This window comes from Somniosus microcephalus, chromosome 9 (genome assembly GCF_052327205.1).
Source record: "Somniosus microcephalus isolate GS21.2 chromosome 9, FLI_Smic_1.0, whole genome shotgun sequence".
Lineage (NCBI taxonomy): Eukaryota > Metazoa > Chordata > Chondrichthyes > Squaliformes > Somniosidae > Somniosus > Somniosus microcephalus.
In genome coordinates, this window is record NC_140995.1 from 120,022,511 (window position 1) to 120,038,479 (window position 15,969).

The following is a 15,969-nucleotide window of genomic DNA, read 5'->3' on the forward strand; positions in this document are numbered from 1 at the left end:
CTCACTTTCATGCTGCACCTGCTTCGACACCTTTGGCAGGCGTCCTCTGGGTTTGGGAGCCTGGGAGGGCTCGGCAACAGTCTGCTCCTCCTGCGGCTGTGCAGGGGCTGTGACGGCCATCTCAGTTGGGTGAGGAATCTGGGGCTCTGACCGAGGGCTCTGTAGTGGCATGGGATTGTGAGCACTTGGAGAGGAGCCCACAATTCCTGTTATTGTCAACCAACATCCCTCTCATGGGTCGCTTGCACTTCACTGCTAGCAAGTAGCTGGAGAGCACCTTGCTGCACATCAGTGGGGCCATGAGGACCCGTCTCTGTACTGACAGTCCTCATAACGGGGACGTCCATGTACCTCTGGTTCCTCTCCACGATAGATACCCATCTATCCTCCATAGCAGACCATCTATTTAGAAAAGTCACCATGTTCATTTGCAACTGCCGATTGATGCCCTCCATGGAGGTTGCCATCCTTTCCATGGCGGCACCTACATTCGCCATTGAGTGCACCACGGCATTGCTCATGTTTGAGATGGACTCCTCCATTCTCTGCACACTTGCAGTTACAGTGGTTGCAAACCCTGTCAGAGACTCCTGCACTTGTTCCTGAAGTTCCAGCACTGCTCTGTTTCTGGATAGCCCCAGAGGCACAGCATCCACATGTAACTGAGCAGAGCCAGGAGTGCGCTGCGGCCTCCGACAAGGACTCTCCATTGCTGTCCCTGTCTCCACCATCTGCTGAAGCTCACTTGTGAGCTGTGATACACCAGGTGACAACACTAATCTATCTCGCGAATGACCCACCGAGGTGCACGTCTCTGCGCTGGTGCTGGGTGCACTCAATTCTGCTGACACTGTGCCCTCAGAGGTAGCAGCTTTCTCTGAGGAGTCTTCCGGCTCTTCCTCCTGGACAGTAGGGAGGGGGGACTCTCGATGGTCCTGTGGGGGAGTAAAGGCATGAGTTACGCATGTGATATTAATGTAGCAGACACATCCAATTGTGCAGATGGTCAAACCTCAATCTGTATGAACATCAGATGCCATTATCAGTCACTCATGCAATCTAATGAGAGGGTTGCAAATCTATTCTGTCACCAGCTTGCTCTACTGCGCCCGTCTCTCCGTCCCCCACTTCCAGCTCCTCTGCACCTGCGATGATGCCGAGAGCAGCCTCCTCAGCAGTGGTCAAGTGCACCATGGAAGGTGGCCCTCCTCCTGTCCTGCCCCTCTCCCTCTTATTGTGGGCGCTCTTTCCCTGCAATGAGGGACACAAATGGAGTTTGAGCGAGAATGTTGGAGTGAGTGTAGAGAATCCATAGCATAGATGCTTAGAGGGAGACAAAGATGGAGTGAGGTGCCAATACCAAGGTTCCTCCCTGTGCGTTGTTAGTTGTTCTCATTGCATAACAGTGATATCGAGTGTGAGGGGTGCATAGTAGAATGGTGAAGTGATTCTGTTCAGAGAGCGGGATGGTTAAGGGTGCAAGGGATGTAAGGGTAAATTGGAATATGCAGGAGTAGGTTGACAATGCAGAGTGCTGGTGATGAGAGGAGATGGGGAGCAGATTGAAGGTAAGTGTGATGTTATACTCACTTTTGCTGAGCGTAGCAGGTCATTGAACCTTTTCCTGCACTGAACCCAGGTGCGTGAACACAAAGACCTGGTGCTCATCTCCTCAGCAATTTGCAGCCAGGCTGCCTTGGTTTGCTGAGGAGGCTTCTTCCGTCCATTTGAGGGGAACAGAACTTCTTTGCGCCCTCTCACTCCCTCCACAAGAGCATGGCGGGAGTCATCATCAAATCTTGGAGAGGCCTTTGGTCTTGAACCATTCATCTCTTGATCTGCCACACTGAGAAGCATCAGAATAGGAATGAAAAACCACAAGGCTGCATGGGCCCCTTAAATGCAGCTGGATGGAAGACATCAGCAGAGGCGAGCAGCAGACCCGAACCCACTGATTGGGCCGGGTAACGTGCACGACGGTCTTAATAAGCCCAGTTAAGGGAAAATCATTAATTCAGAGCAGCTGAATCCGGCAGCGGGACTGGATCCCGTCAAACAGCCAACCCGACTCCAACCCACCGCTGAAGGTAAAATCGCGGCCTCTATCTCTCCCCCAGTCTCTCTCTTTCCCCAGTCTCCCTCTCCCTCTCTCTTCCTTAGTCTCTATCTCTCTCCCCAGCTTCTCTCTCTCTTCTCCCGTCTCTCTCCCACCAGTCTCTCTCTCCCCCCAGTCTACCTCTCTCGGCCCCCTACTCTCTCTCTCTCTCTCTCTCTCCCCAGTCTCTCTCTCTCCCCAGTCTCCCTCTTTCTTCCCCAGTATCTATCTCTCTCCTTGTCTCTCTCTCTCTCTCTCTCCCAGTCTCTCTCCCTCCCCAGTATCTCTCTCCGCCCCAGTATTCCTCTCCCCCTCTCTTCCCCAGTCTCTCTCTCCACCAGTCTTTCTCTCTCTCTCTCCCCAGTCACTCTAAATCTCCCCCAGACTCTCTCTCTCGCCCCAGGTCTCTCTCTCTCTCCCTAGTCTCTTTCTCCCCCAGTCTCTCGCTCTCTCTCCCCCCAGTCTCTCGCTCTCTCTCCCCCCAGTCTCTCGCTCTCTCTCCCCCATTCTCTCTCTCTCCCCAGTCTCTCTCTCTCCCCAGTCTCTCTCTCTCCCCAGTCTCTCTCTCTCCCCAGTCTCTCTCTCTCTCTCTACTGTCAGTCTCTCTCCCCCAGTCTCTCTCTCTCTCCCCAGTCTCTCTCTCTCGTCTCTCTCTCCCTATCGTCTTTCTCTCTCCCCCAGTCTCTCTCTCTCTCCTCCCCGTCTCTCCCCAGTCTCTTTCTCCCCAGTCCCTCCCTCTCCCCATCTCTCTCTCCACCCAGTCTCTCTCCCTCTCTCCCCATCTCTCTCTCTCCCCCCCAGTCTGTCTCTCTCCCCAGTCTCTCTCTCTCCCACTCTCTCTCCCATCCCCAGTCGCTCTCTCTCCCATCCCCAGTCTCTCTCTCTCCCATCCCCAGTCTCTCTCTCCCATCCCGTCTCTCTCTCCCATCCCGTCTCTCTCTCTCCCCCATCCCCAGTCTCCCCCATCCCCAGTCTCTCTCTCCCATCCCCAGTCTCTCTCTCCCATCCCCAGTCTCTCTCGCTCTCCAGTCTCTCTCGCTCTCCCCCAGTCTCTCTCTCTCTCTCTCTGTCCCCCCAGCTCTCCCTCCCCAGTCTCTCTCTCCCTCAGTCTCCCTCTCTCGCTCTCCACCAGTTTCCCTCTCCCTCTCTTTTCCCCAGTTTCTCTCTTTCTCCACCAGTCTTTCTCCAAGGAGGACCAAGAAATTGATAAAGAAAGGGAAAATAAAATATAAGAGTAAACTAGCGAGAGACATAAAAAGACTGTAAAAGCTTCTATAGGTATGTAAAAAGGTAAAGATAAACGTGGGTCCCTTACAGGCTGAGACAAGAGAAATTATAATGGGGAATAAGAAAATGACAGAGAAATTAAACAAATACTTTGGGCTGGATTTTGCCAGGCCCGAGGAGGCGGGAATGGAGGCGCATGGGGTGTTAAAATTGCAAAAAGTGGCGGGCGGGCCCGACCCCGCCTCCAGGCAATTTTCCCAAATGCGTGGTTCCTGATCCCGTCTCCGTCCTGCCTCCAAGAGGCGGGATAGGCCCTTAAGGCCCTTAACAACCACTAAATTGCCTCTATAATCCCATTTTGAGAGACCTTTCCGATTTTAACATGTTTCCCACGTGATTCACGTCTCCTCTGAAACACGACGGTGAAATCTGGTAGGAGCACAATGGGATTGCTGACTATCAGCTGCAGCTCCACCATTAAAAAGGAGATTTGATCAGTCATCATTTGCAGGTGGCAGGACTTTGTTGTCTCATGTCTGGGGGAACTTTTAGCAGGCATAACCATAGCTGTGGAAGTTTAGAGCCTGACACCCATCTCCAGCGTGACCTCCTGGGAAACCCCTCTCGCCACTTTGACTGAGCGCTTCCTCAACTGAGGCATCTACCAGAAGCATGGGAACCATTTATTTCCTTTCCTCCTGGACATCAGATTCGGACGAAGACCAGCCGTGGCAGCAGCAGAACCATGAACAACAGCACGACCAACAGCAGCAGCAACAACAAGAGCGCCAAGCTGCTGCTCACCCACCTGAAGCTGCACAGGCCAGAAGGCGCCAGCGCACGACCACATTGCTGCCCGGGATGCAAGGAGCGCACTCATCTTTGCCAGATTTGCTTAGCCTAGCCAATCAAGCACTTTTGCCTCGCAGCTTCTTACCAGAGCATCGACAATGGCCAAGAACCAGAGGATTCCTAGCATTCTGACCACCATACTGACAATTGCAAGTAATCCTAAGCCCTCAATGTGGAAGTCCGATTTGCGAAATGACACACTGCAACAGTTGCCATCAGAATTTTTATTTTCAATAACCAACTGATGGCATTTTAAAAATAAACACATTTCACCCAAGTGACTACCCTTGTGACTATTTGTGCAGTATCTTTCTCTTACGCGTGCTCCTATGTGGTGCTTCCCCTATGGCTTCAGCAGATGTGGAGGCCACTTGCTCACTTTCTTGCTGCTCCTGTCTCGACACCTTTGGCGGGCGTCCTCTGGGGTTGCGAACCTGTTAGGGCTCGTCAACAGTCTGCTGCTCCTGCGGCTGTGCAGGGGTTGAGACGTCAGTTGGGTGGGGACTCTGGTGAGGCTCTGACCGAGGGCTCTGCAGTGGCATGGAAGTGTGAGCGCTTGGAGAGGAGCCCCCACTTCCTTGATGTCTGCCACCAACTTCCCTCTCATGGGTCAGGTCCCCCTCAGTGCTTGCAAGTGGTTTGAGAGCACCTTGCTGCACATCAGGGGAGCCAATGGGGACCCGGATCTGCACTGGCAGTCCTACTCAGAAGGACTTCCATGAAGGTCTGGTTTCTCTGTTCAATAGCTGACCATCACTCCTCCAGAGATGTCAGTCTATTCTGAACACTCACCATGTTTTCCCCACTCCGGCGACTTACTGCCTCCATGGCCGTAGCCAGCCTTTCCACGGAGGTTGCCATCCTTTCAGTGGTGCTGTCTTCATGCATCAATGACTCCACAAAGGCTCTGCTCATGTTCGTGATGGATTCCTCCATTCGATTCACACTCGCAGCGACCCTGGAGACAAAACCTGCCAAAGACTCCTGCACCTGTTCCTGGATGGTCCCAGAGGCAAAGGGTCGACATGCAGCTGAGCCGAGCTGGGAGAGTCCTGCGCCCTCCGACTAGGACTCTCCACTGCTGTCCCTGTCTCCACAATCTGCTGATGCTCACTTATGAGCTGTGATACACCAGGTGACAACACTAATCTATCTCACGAATGACCCACCGAGGTGCACGTCTCTGCGCTGGTGCTGGGTGCACTCAATTCTGCTGACGCTGCGCCCTCAGAGGTAGCAGCTTTCTCTGAGGAGTCTTCCGGCTCTTCCTCCTGGACAGTAGGGAGGGGGACTCTCGATGGTCCTGTGGGGGAGTAAAGGCATGAGTTACGCATGTGATATTAATGTAGCAGACACATCCAATTGTGCAGATGATCAAACCTCAATCTGTATGAACATCAGATGCCATATCAGTCACTCATGCAATCTAATGAGAGGGTTGCAAATCTATTCTGTCACCAGCTTGCTCTACTGCGCCCGTCTCTCTGTCCCCTACTTCCAGCTCCTCTGCACCTGCGACGATGTCGAGAGCAGCCTCCTCAGCGGTGGTCAAGTGCACCATGGAAGGTGGCCCTCCTCCTGTCCTGCCCCTCTCCCTCTTATTGTGGGCGCTCTTTCCCTGCAATGAGGGACACAAATGGAGTTTGAGCGAGAATGTTGGAGTGAGTGTAGAGAATCCATAGCATAGATGCTTAGAGGGAGACAAAGATGGAGTGAGGTGCCAATACCAAGGTTCCTCCCTGTGCGTTGTTAGTTGTTCTCATTGCATAACAGTGATATCGAGTGTGAGAGGAGATGGGGAGCAGATTGAAGGTAAGTGTGATGTTATACTCACTTTTGCAGAGCGTAGCAGGTCATTGAACCTTTTCCTGCACTGAACCCAGGTGCATGAACACAAAGACCTGGTGCTCATCTCCTCAGCAATTTGCAGCCAGGCTGCCTTGGTTTGCTGAGGAGGCTTCCTCCGTCCATTTGAGGGGAACAGAACTTCTTTGCACCCTCTCACTCCCTCCACAAGAGCATGGCGGGAGTCATCATCAAATCTTGGAGAGGCCTTTGGTCTTGAACCATTCATCTCTCTATCTGCCACACTGAGAAGCATCAGAATAGGAATGAAAAACTATAAGGCTACATGGGCCCCTTAAATGCAGCTGGATGGAAGACGTCAGCAGAGGCGAGCAGCAGACCCAAACCCACTGATTGGGCTGGGTAGAGCGCACAACGGTCTTAATAAGCCCAGTTAAGGGAAAATCATTAATTCAGAGCAGCTGAAACCGGCAGCGGGACTGGAACCCTTCAAACAGCCAACCCGACTCCAACCCACCGCTGAAGGTAAAACCTGCCAAAGACTCCTGCACCTGTTCCTGGATGGACCCAGAGGCAGAGGGTCGACATGCAGCTGTGCCGAGCTGGGAGAGCCCTGCGCCCTCCGACTAGGACACTCCACTGCTGTCCCTGTCTCCACAATCTGCTGATGCTCACTTGTGAGCTGTGATACACCAGGTGACAACACTACTCTATCTCGCGATGGTCCCACCGAGGTATGAGTGTCTGCGCTGGTGCTGGGTTGGCTGAATTCTGCTGACGCTGCGCCCTCAGAGATTGCAGCTTCCTCCGAGGAGTCTGGAGACTCAGGCTGTTCCTGCTGGATAGTGGGGACGAGTGCTTGCGATGGTCCTATGGGGGAGTAATGGAAAGAGTCAGAGATGTGAGGCCAAGGTTACATGCACATTGCATATTGCAGATGATCATAAATCCATCTGTTAGAGCTTCAGAATCATTACCTGTGACTCATGCAATGTCAATGAGATGAAAAACTATTCTGTCACCAGCTTTCTCTGATGCAACCCATCTGTCCATCCCCCACTTGCGCATCGTCCTCCAGTCCCACAATCTCCAGGACCGCCTCCTCCCAATGGGTGAGTTGGGCTACTGAAGGTGGCCCTCCTCCTGTCCTTGCTCTTTCCCTCTTATTGTGAGCGCTCTGTTCCTGCAATGAGGGAGACAAGTGGAGTTTGAGTGAGAATGAAGGAGTGAGTGTAGAGAATCCATAGCATAGATGCTTAGAAGGAGACAAAGATGGAGTGAGTTGGCAAGACCAAGGGCCCTCCCTGTGTTTTGTAAGTTGTTTTCATAGCATCACAATGATAGGGAGTGTGAGGGCTGCATAGTCGAATAGTTAGGTGAATGTGACCATAAAGAGAGAGGGAATGGGTAAGGGTGCAGGGATGTCAGTGTCAAGTGGGATGTGGAGGAAGAGGTTGCTAAAGCGGAGTGCTGGTGAGGAGAGGCAATGGGGATCAGATTGAGGGTGATGGGAAAGTCATATTCACTTTTCCAGTGCGCAGAACGTCACGAAACCTCTTCCTGCACTGAAGCCAGGTTCTGCGGATCATCGACAACGAGTTGACCTCCTGGGCCACCTGGATCCACACAGCCTTCGTCTGCTGGGGAGGCTTCTTCCTCCCTGAAGAAGGGAAGAGCACCTTCTTACAAGCTCTTGCTCCCTCCACCAAAGCTTGCAGGGTGACGTCATCAAACCTGGGAGCAGACTTACGTCTCCCGCTGCTCATTCTGCCTCCAGGTCCCTCTCACTGCAAAGGCCAAAAGGTTGGCAGTCTGCAGAAGAAGCAAGGCTTCTTGCAGACCTTAAATGCAGCAGCAATGATGACGTCATCGGAGGCGAGTCTCAGACTGAAAAAACTAATAGGGCCATGGGTTCCCACACGCTGGAACTCAATTGGCCAATTATGTGAAAATCGCATCAATCTCCCACATCGATTTGGAATCGGGTGGATAACACGAAAAGCGGATGACACGACCCCAGCCCGCCCCAATGACAAAATCCAGCTCTTTGTGTCTGTTTTCACGGAAGAAGTTGCAAAAAACCTCCTGGAAATAGTGGAGGACCAAGGGCCTAGCAAGAATGAGGAACTGAAAGAAATTTGTATCAATAAAAAAATGGTACTGGAGAAATTAATGGGACTGAAAGCTAATAAATCCCCTGGGCCTTATGGCCTACATCCGAGGGTTTTAAAAGAGGTGGCTATAAAAATAGTGGATGCATTGGTTATCATCTTCCAAAATTTCATAGGTTCTGGAACGGTTACCACGGATTGGAAGGTAGCAATTGTAACCCCACTATTTAACAAAGGAGGGAGGGAGAAAACGGGGAACTACAGACCAGTTAGCCTGACATCAGTAGTAGGGAAAATGCCAGAATCTATTATTAAGGACATGGTAACAGGACACTTAGAAAATAATAATAATAGGATTGGGCAAAGGGTTGACAGTGGATAGGCAATGGCAAACATTCAAAGACCGAATGGATGAGCTACAGAATTTGTTCATCCCAGTTTGGCATAAAAATAAAACAAAAAAGGTGACTCAACCGTGGCTAACAAGGGAAATTAGGGATAGCATAAGATCCAAAGAGAGGACATAAAATTGGCCAGAAAAAGCAATAATCCTGAGGATTGGGAGCAGTTTAGGATTCAACAAAGGAGGACAAAGGGATTAATTAAGAAAGGGAATATAGAATATGAGAGTAAGCTTGCAGGAACATAAAAACTGACTGTAAAAGCTTTTATAGATATGTGAAGAGAAAAAGATTGGTGAAGTCAAGCGTAGGTCCCTTGCAGTCAGAATCAGGGGAATTTATAATGGGGAACAAAGAAATGGCAGACCAACTAAATACATATTTTGGTTCTGTCTTCACAAAGGAGGACACAAATAACCTCCAAGAGATGCCGGGGAACATAGGGTCTGATGAAAGGGTGGAACTGAAAGAAATCAGTATTTGTAGGGAAATGGTGTTAGGAAAATTGATGGGACTGAAGGCCGATAAATCCCCAGGGCCTGATAATCTACATCCCAGGGTACTTAAGGAAGTGGCCCTAGAAATAGTAGATGCATTGCTGGTCATCTTCCAGAACTTGATAGACTCTGGAGCAGTACCCATGGATTGGAGGGTAGCTAATGTTACCCCACTATTCAAAAAAGGTGGTAGAGAAAAAGCGGGGAATTATAGACCGGTAAGCCTGACATCGGTAGTGGGGAAAATGCTAGAGTCCATTATAAAAGATGTAATAGCAGAGCACTTGGAAAGCAGTGACAGGATCGGACAAAGTCAATATGGATTTACAAAAGGTAAATCATGCTTGACTAATCTACTGGAATTTTTTGAGGATGTAACTGGTAAAATAGATAAGGGAGAACCAGTGGATGTGGTGTATTTGGACTTTCAGAAGGCTTTCGATAAGGTCCCGCATAAGAGATTAGCGTGCAAAATTAAGGCACATGGGATTGGGGGCAAGGTATTGACTTGGATAGAGAACTGGTTGGCGGACAGAAAGCAAAGAGTTGGAATAAACGGGACGTTTCCCGAGTGGCAGGCAGTGACTAGTGGGGTACCGCAAGGATCAGTCGTAGGACCCCAGCTGTTCACGATATATATTAATGATCTGGAGGAGGGAATTTGATGTAATATCTCCAAATTTGCAGACGACACAAAGCTGGGTGGGAGGGTATGCTGTGAGGAGGATGTCGTGAAACTCCAGTACGATTTGGACAGGTTGGGTGATTGGGCAGAAACATGGCAAATGCACGATAATGTGGATAATTGTGAGGTTATCCACTTTGGTGGCAAAAACAGGAAGGCAGATTATTATTTGAATGGCAATAGATTGGGAGAAGGGGAAGTGCAAAGAGACCTGGGTGATCTTGTGCACCAATCGCTGAAGGTAAGCATGCAGGTGCAGCAGGTGGTTAAGAAGGCAAATGGTATGTTGGCCTTCGTAGCAAGAGGGTTCGAGTACAGGAACAAGGATGTCTTGCTGCAGTTGTACAGGGCCTTGGTGAGACCGCACCTTGAGTATTGTGTACAGTTTTGGTCGCCTTACCTGAGGAAGGACATTCTTGCCATGGAAGGAGTGCAGCGAAGATTCACCAGGCTGATACCTGGGATGGCAGGAATGACGTGTGAGGAGAGATTGTGTCAATTGGGCTTATACTTACTGGAGTTTAGAAGATTGAGAGGGGATGTCATCGAAACCTATAAAATTCTGTCAGGCCTGGACAGACTAGATGCAGGAAGGATGTTTCTGATGGCCGGGGAGTCCAGAACCAGGGGTCACAGTCTAAGGATAAGGGGTAAGCCATTTAGGACTGAAATGAGGAGGAATTTCTTCACCCAGAGAGTGGTGAACCTGTGGAATTCTCTGCAACAGAGGGCGGTGGAGGCCAGTTCATTAAATATATTCAAGAAAGAGTTGGATATATTTCTTAAGGCTAAAGGGATCAAGGGATATGGGGAGAAGGCAGGGACAGGGTACTGAATTTGGATGATCAGCCATGATCTCATTGAATGGTGAAGCAGGCTCGAGGGGCCGAATGGCCTACTCCTGCTCCTATCTTCTAACACGGATTTATGAAAGGGAAATCATGTTTGACAAATCTGTTAAGTTTTTTGAGGTTGTAACTATCAGAATAGATAAGGGGGAATCAGTGGTGTATTTGGATTTTCAGAAGGCATTCGATAAGGTGCCACACAAGAGATTATTGAACAAAATTAGGACTCAAGGGATTGGGGGTAAAATACTAGCATGGATTGAGGACTGATTAACAGACAGAAAACAGGGAATAGGAATAAACGAGTCACTTTTGGGTTGGCAGGCTGTAACTAGTGGGGTACTGCAAGAATCAGTGCTTGGGCCTCAGCTATTCACAATCTACAGCAATGATTTGGATGAGGGGACCAAATGTAATATATCCAAGTTTGCTGATGATGCAAAGCTAGGTGGGAATGTAAGTTGTGAGGAGGATGCAAAGAGACTTCAAGGGGATATAGACAGGCCAAGTGAGTGGGCAAGAACATGGCAAATGGAATATAATGTGGAGAAATGTGAAGTTATCCACTTTGGTCGGAAAAATGGAAAAGCAGAGTATTTTTTAAATGGTGAGAGGTTGGGAAATGTTGGTGTTCAGAGCAATCTGGGTGTCCTTATACACAAATCACAGAAAGTTAACATGCAGGTAAAGCAAGCAATTAGGAAAGCAAATGGTATGTTGGCCTTTATTACAAGAGGATTTGAGTGTAGGAGTAAAGACATCTTACTGCAATTATATAGGGCCCGGTGAGACCACACTAGGAGTATGGTGCACAGTTTTGGTCTCCTTACCTAAGGAAGGATATACTTACCATAGAGAGAGTGCAATGAAGGTTCACCAGGCTGATTCCTGGGATGGGGGGATTGTCCTATGAGGAGAGATTGAGTAGACTAGGCCTATAGTCTCTACAGTTTAGAAGAATGAGAGGTGATCTCATTGAAACATACAAAATCCTTACAGGGCTTGACAGGGCAGATGCAGGGAGGATGTTTCCCCTGGCTGGGGAGTCTAGAACCAGAGGTCACAGTCTCAGAATAAGGCGTCGGCCATTTCGGACTGAGATGAGGAGAAATTTCTTCACTCAGAGGGTGGTGAATCTTTGGAATTCTCCACCCCAGAGGGCTGTGGAGGCTCAGTCGTTGAGTATATTCAAGATAGAGAGCGATAGATTTTTGGATGTTAAGGGAATCAAGTGATATGGGGATAGTGCAGGAAAGTGGAGTTGAGGTAGAAGATCAACCATGATCTTATTGTAAGGAGTCACACAACACCAGGTTATAGTCCAACAGTTTTATTTGAAATCACAAGCTTTCGGAGCGCTGCTCCTTCGTCAGGTGAAGTGGAGAGAAGCATAAAGACACAGCTTATATAGTCAGAGAATAATGCAAGATGATTACAGGTAATCTTTCTAACTGCCATTTATCACACCTCGGCAGAGAGATAATCACAGCAATCAAAGGTGTGAATGGTGTCCAAACAGGTCAGTCAGGAAAACATTACATCGAAGAACAATGAGGTGGGGTCACAAGGGGTCAAATGTTGCAGATGCTGGGGTCTGTATGAAAAACAAAAAACAGACAAAAAAACACTTTTTTTGCTGGAAATCACAGCAGGTCCGGCCGCATCTGTGTAGAGAGAACAAGCCAACGACTACTCGAGTCTGGATGACCCTACGTCAGGTGGGGTTACATGTAGCGTGACATGGACCCAAGATCCCGGTTGAGGCCGTTCTCATGAGTGCGGAACTTGGCTATCAGTTTCTGCTCTACGATTTTGTGTTGTGTGTCTTGAAGGCCACCTTGGAGAATGCTTACCCGAAGATCGGAGGCTGAATGTCCTTGACTGCTGAAGTGTTCCCTGACTGGGAGGGCACACTCCTGCCTGGCGATTGTTGCGCGGTGTCCGTTCATCCGTTGTCGCAGTGTCTGCATGGTCTCGCCGATGTACCATGCTCCGGGGCATCCTTTCCTGCAACGTATGAGGTAGACAACGTTGGCCGAGTCACATGAGTATGTACCATGTACCTGGTGGGTGGTGTCCTTAAGTGTGATGATGGTATCTGTGTTGATGATCTGGCATGTCTTGCAGAGGTTGCCGTGGCAGGGTTGTGTGGTGTCGTGGTCGCTGTTCTCCTGAAAGCTGGGTAATTTGCTGCGAACGATGGTCTGTTTGAGGTTAGGCGGCTGTTTGAAGGCGAGTAGTGGAGGCGTGGGGATGGCCTTAGCGAGGTGTTCATCATCATTGATGACATGTTGAAGGCTGCGAAGAACATGGCGTAGTTTCTCCGCTCCGGGGAAGTACTGGACGACGAAGGGTACTCTGTTGGTTGTGTCCCGTGTTTGTCTTCTGAGGAGGTCTATGCGATTTTTTGCTGTGGCCCGTCGGAACTGTCGATCGATGAGTCGAGCATCATATCCCGTTCTTATGAGGGCGTCTTTCAGCGTCTGTAGGTGCCCATCGCGTTCCTCCTCGTCTGAGCAGATCCTGTGTATTCGCAGGGCTTGTACATAGGGGATGGCTTCTTTAACGTGGTTAGGATGGAAGCTGGAGAAGTGGAGCATCCTGAGGTTGTCCGTGGGCTTGCGGTAGAGTGAAGTGCTGAGGTGTCCGTCTTTGATGGAGATTCGTGTGTCCAAGAATGAAACCGATTCTGAGGAGTAGTCCATGGTGAGTTTGATGGTGGGATGGAACTTGTTGATGTTATCGTGTAGTCTTTTCAGTGATTCTTCGCCGGGGGTCCATAGGAAGAAAATGTCGTCGATGTATCTGGTGTATAGCGTTGGTTGGAGGTCCTGTGCAGCGAAGAAGTCTTGCTCGAACTTGTGCATGAAGATGTTGGCGTATTGGGGTGCGAATTTGGTCCCCATGGCTGTTCTGTGTGTTTGGGTAAAGAACTGGTTGTCGAAGGTGAAGACATTGTGGTCAAGGATGAAGCAGATGAGTTGTAGGATGGCGTCTGGAGATTGGCTGTTGTTGGTGTTGAGTACTGAGGCTGTCGCAGCGATGCCGTCATCGTGGGGGATACTGGTGTAGTGTGCCAAGACGTCCATCGTGGCGAGGCGTGTTCCTGGTTCAACTGGTCCGTGGGTGCTGAGTTTCTGTAAGAAGTCTGTAGTGTCGTGACAGAAGCTGGTGGTTCCCTGTACGATGGGTTTCAGGATGCCCTCGACGTATCCAGAGAGGTTCTCACACAAGGTTCCGTTGCCTGATACGATAGGACGTCCGGGTGTGTTGGCTTTGTGTATCTTTGGGAGACAGTAGAAGTCTCCCACGCGGGGAGTACGTGGGATGAGAGCGCGTAGGATGCTTTGAAGGTCTGGATCGAAGGTCTTGATCAGTCTGTTGAGTTGGCGGGTGTGTTCTTTGGTCGGATCTGCAGGTAACTGTCTGTAGTGTTCCTGGTTGTCCAGTTGTCGGTATGCTTCTTTGCAATAGTCCATTCTGTTCTGTATGACGATGGCTCCTCCTTTGCTGGTTTGATGACGATGTTGCGGTTGGTCTTGAGAGCGTGGATGGCGTTGCGTTGTGCTCGGGTGACATTCTGGACTGTCTTGTGAGTGCGGCTGATGAATCTGGCGTTGATGCATCTCCTGACAGCTTGAGCATACATGTCAAGCTTAGGGCAGCGACCCTCCGGAGGGGTCCAATTTGACTCTTTATTCTTTGGTTGCTGCACTGTGAATCCCTCTGTCTGCTGTTCCGGATCATTGGTTGTCTCATTGGGTTCGCTGCTGACATCTTGGGATTTGTGGAAGAATTCCCGGAGCCTCATTCTCCTGATGAATTCCTCTGTGTCTGCCGCGAGACCGATGGGGTCCATTTTGGTGGTTGGGCAGAAATTGAGCCCTCGACTGAGAACTTCAATTTTGTCTGTTTGAAGGGTGTGGTCAGAGAAGTTGACGATGGACCTCCCTGTGGTTTCAACCGTGGTACCGGGGGAGGCTTGGTTGCTGCTGGTGGTGATGCCGAGTTGCTCAAGCTTCCTGTTCTTGGTGTGCATGTAGGCAGTGTAGTTCCGTTGCCTCGTCTGTTTGGCGGTGTCTCGTAGCTGGTCTGCTGTGTCCTGAGCACAGGCTGAGAACATGGGCTCTATCTCGGTTTCGAGGTTGCGGCGTCTGCTGTTTCAAATAAAACTGTTGGACTATAACCTGGTGTTGTGTGACTTCTTACATTTGTCCACCCCAGTCCAACACCGGCATCTCCACACCATGGCTACTATAGGCAGCACAAACTGCCGGCTCAAAGTGGAGAGGATCTCCAAGAAGATCGCGCATATCGACACAGACATCAAGTTTCTACATATGCAAGAAAGCAGACAAGATCCCGAAAGGACTACAGATCACGAACCCACTCAAGTCGACCTACAACACAGACTACGCTGAGAGACTCTGCCGTCATACCTCTCGCACACTCCTCAACCATCTCGTACACCAGCTCTACAGCAGACGCCGCAACCTCGAAACCTAGATAGAGTCCATGTTCTCACACCCTTCAACCAGACGAAATTGAAGTTCTCAGCCGAGGGCTCAATTTCTGCCCCACCACCAAAATGGACCCCATCGGTCTGGCGGCAGACACAGAGGAATTCATCAGGAGAATGAGGCTCCGGGAATTCTTCCACAAATCCCAAGATGTCAGCAGCGAACCCAATGAGACAACCAATGATCCGGAACAGCAGACAGAGGGATCCGCAGTGCAGCAACCAAAGAATAACGAGTCAAATTGGACCCCTCCGGAGAGTCGCTGCCCTAAGCTTGACATGTATGCTCAAGCTGTCAGGAGATGCATCAACGCTAGATTCATCAGCCGCACTCACAAGACAGTCCAGAATGTCACCCGAGCACAACGCAATGCCATCCACGCTCTCAAGACCAACCGCAACATCGTCATCAAACCAGCAAAGGAGGGGCCATCGTCATACAGAACAGAACGGACTATTGCAAAGAAGCATAACGACAACTGGACAACCAGGAACACTACAGACAGTTACCCGCAGATCCGACCAAAGAACACACCCGCCAACTCAACAGACTGATCAAGACCTTCGATCCAGACCTTCAAAGCAAGGATGCGCTCTCATCCCACGTACTCCCCGCGTGGGAGACTTCTACTGCCTCCCAAAGATACACAAAGCCAACACACCCGGACGTCCTATCGTATCAGGCAACGGAACCTTGTGTGAGAACCTCTCTGGATACGTCAAGGGCATCCTGAAACCCATCATACAGGGAACCCCCAGCTTCTGTCATGACACTACAGGCTTCTTACAGAAACTCAGCACCCACGGACCAGTTGAACCAGGAACACTCCTCGCCACGATGGACATCTTGGCACTCTACACCAGTGTCCCCCACGATGACGGCATCGCTGCGACAGCCTCAGTACTCAACACCAACAACAGCCAATCT

The 15,969-nt window shown here is 50.1% G+C and overlaps 1 pseudogene; it reads right to left on the reverse strand.

The window, feature by feature from the left end:
* Positions 1-14,561, reverse strand: part of LOC147112636 (uncharacterized) — a 131,320-nt pseudogene extending 116,759 nt beyond the window's left edge.
* Positions 14,562-15,969: the final 1,408 nt, after the last annotated feature.